The sequence below is a fragment of the Carlito syrichta genome, unplaced genomic scaffold, assembly GCF_000164805.1.
Source record: "Carlito syrichta isolate Samal-C Ts95f unplaced genomic scaffold, Tarsius_syrichta-2.0.1 Scaffold82255, whole genome shotgun sequence".
NCBI classification, from domain to species: domain Eukaryota; kingdom Metazoa; phylum Chordata; class Mammalia; order Primates; family Tarsiidae; genus Carlito; species Carlito syrichta.
The window spans coordinates 18247-20623 of NW_007026351.1; the positions used below are offsets into that span (position 1 = coordinate 18247).

General features: G+C 48.0%; 1 pseudogene; it reads left to right on the plus strand.

The window, feature by feature from the left end:
• Positions 1–2158, plus strand: part of LOC103257926 — an 18844-nt pseudogene extending 16686 nt beyond the window's left edge.
• The last annotated feature ends 219 nt before the right edge of the window (positions 2159–2377 follow it).

Consider the following 2377-nt stretch of genomic DNA (forward strand, 5'->3'; position numbering starts at 1 on the left):
CTCAGGGGTTCAAGACCAGCCTGGGCAACTTGGCGAGATCTTGTCTCTACAATAAATCAAAAAATTAGCCAGGCATGGTGGTGTGCACTGGAGGTTCCAGCTACTTGGAAGGCTGAGGCGGAAGGATCGCCTGAGCCCAGCAGGTCGAGGCTGCCGTGGCCATGAGCATGCCACTGCACTCCAGTCTGGGAGACAGAGTGAGATGCCGATGCAAAAAAAAAAAGAGAGAGAAAGATAAAAAGCGGAAGATGGGGTCTCAGGAGCTGTGATGCCCCAGTACTTCCCTGTAGCAGGCCTGCCGCCTGCTCGTAGCCATTTGTGTGCTGCCCCTGGGTGTTGTGCTTGTCTCCTCCCTGGCCCACCGTGACCTCAGATGCCAGCCCCATCTGGTTGGGGTTCCCCACCCCGGGGCAGGGCAGCACCAACAACGCCACCGCAGTTGGACAGCTCTCTGGGGATCTACAGCTGGAGGGGCCTGGCTGCTGCCACCTCCAGGCACCTCCTCCAAGCCATGTCTGGGGGGGTGTCCCCAGCCCTGAAGTGAATTATGATCCCTGCCCCTCAGGCAACTGGACTTGGGTCCCAGTGCCCCCCAAGTCACTGCCCACTTGCCTGGAGGCATCCCCACTGCTTTCCAGCCCCCTGCTGATTGAGTCAGACACATCTGTGGACCTGGGGCTTGTGACCAAGCAGAACCCCCAGGTGGAGGGGAGTGGCTGCTGTGCCCTGGAGGCATCTCTCCTCTCAATGTGGCCATCATTGTTCCATCCTGCAACCTGCAGGAGCACCACAAGTATTGGCTATATTACTTGCACCCAGTCTTGTAGCACCAGCAGTTGGACTATGGCATCTATGTTGTCCACCAGGCTGGAGACTCCATGTTCAATTGTACTAAGCTCCTCAACATAGGCTTTGGAGAAGCCTTGAAGGACTGTGACTAAGACTACTTTTGTTTAGCGATGTGGACCTCATTCCAATAGATGACCATAATGCCTACAGGTGTTTTCCACAGCCCAGTGTTGGAGATAGGTATGCCCTCTTCCCAATTTCTCCATTAAGAAATGACTTGGAGGCTCAGAGTTCGGTGGAGTGAAGAGTAACATTCTTGCAAGAACAGGTGTCTCTCAAATGAGCAGGCACACCGAAGCAGTTACAGTCATCATTTTTATACCCTAAAACACAAGTTCCTCTTCTGTTTCCCCATTTATTGAGTACTCCAGAGGTCACATCACTCTTCCAGAGGTCGCCTACATGGTACGTACTGATTGGTTTACGGAATTACTACAAAGTTGCCTCACTTAGGTGACCTATTTGCCGATTGGCTTATAGGACCTTTATTTAGATTGGCTCTGCCAGAATTCATAGTCAAAGAAAAAGACCAGTGAAAAGAGAACAAAGAAGCTGGAAGTGGATTAGTATAAGGAGTACAAGACATCTAAACATTAAACCCATGAAAACAGAACAAAGAAACCGGAAGTGGATTAGCAAAGGGAGTACAAGATGTTTAAACATTAGTCAGGTTCAAGTTTTGAAAATAAATCATTTGATTTCATACACCAGGCACATTTCTGTTACAGTGGATAAGTTTGGATTTAGCCTACCTTATGTTCAGTATTTCAGAGGTGTCTCTGATCTAAGTAGACAGCAGTTTCTTACCATCAGTGGACTTCCTAATAATGGCTTGGGCTGGGGAGAAGATGATGACATTTTTAACAGATTAGTTTTTAAAGACATGTCTATATCTCACCCAAATGCTATGGTTGGGAAGTGTTGCACGACCTGCCACTCAAGAGACAAGGAAAATGAACCCAATCCTCAGAGGTTTGACCAAATTGCACACACAAAGGAGGCAATGCTTTCTGATGGTTTGAACTCACTCACCTACCAGGTGTTGGACAAAGATACCCATTGTATACTAAAATCACAGTGGACAACAGAACTCCAAGCTAGCATTTTGGTACACAAATAAGAGACCCGAAAATAGGCAGGAACCTCTGCTGTGTGTCCCTGCCAATCTGCTGGGCTGGTCCCTCTCATTTTTACCAGTCTGAATGATAGGTCCCTTCGCTCATCATTCAGATGCCTTTCCAGATGACCAGAGCGCGTGGGATATTTTGCCCCCAACTTGGCTCAGCATGGGACTTCTTAGCTCTACACCGTGTTTGTCAGTGTAAAAACTGTCAGCCTTTGGGGGCTTCTTGACATATTCACATTGTCACCCCTAAGAGCCCCAAATCTGGTAACTGTGGGACTCGTTTCCAGCAATAAAACTGCTAAACTGTTGTGAATAGCTTAGAACATCTCTTTAAGTTGTGGTGTTCTTACTACTTCATGAAAAATTGGAGAGTGCTGCTGAAATTAGATTGGTGTGATATTT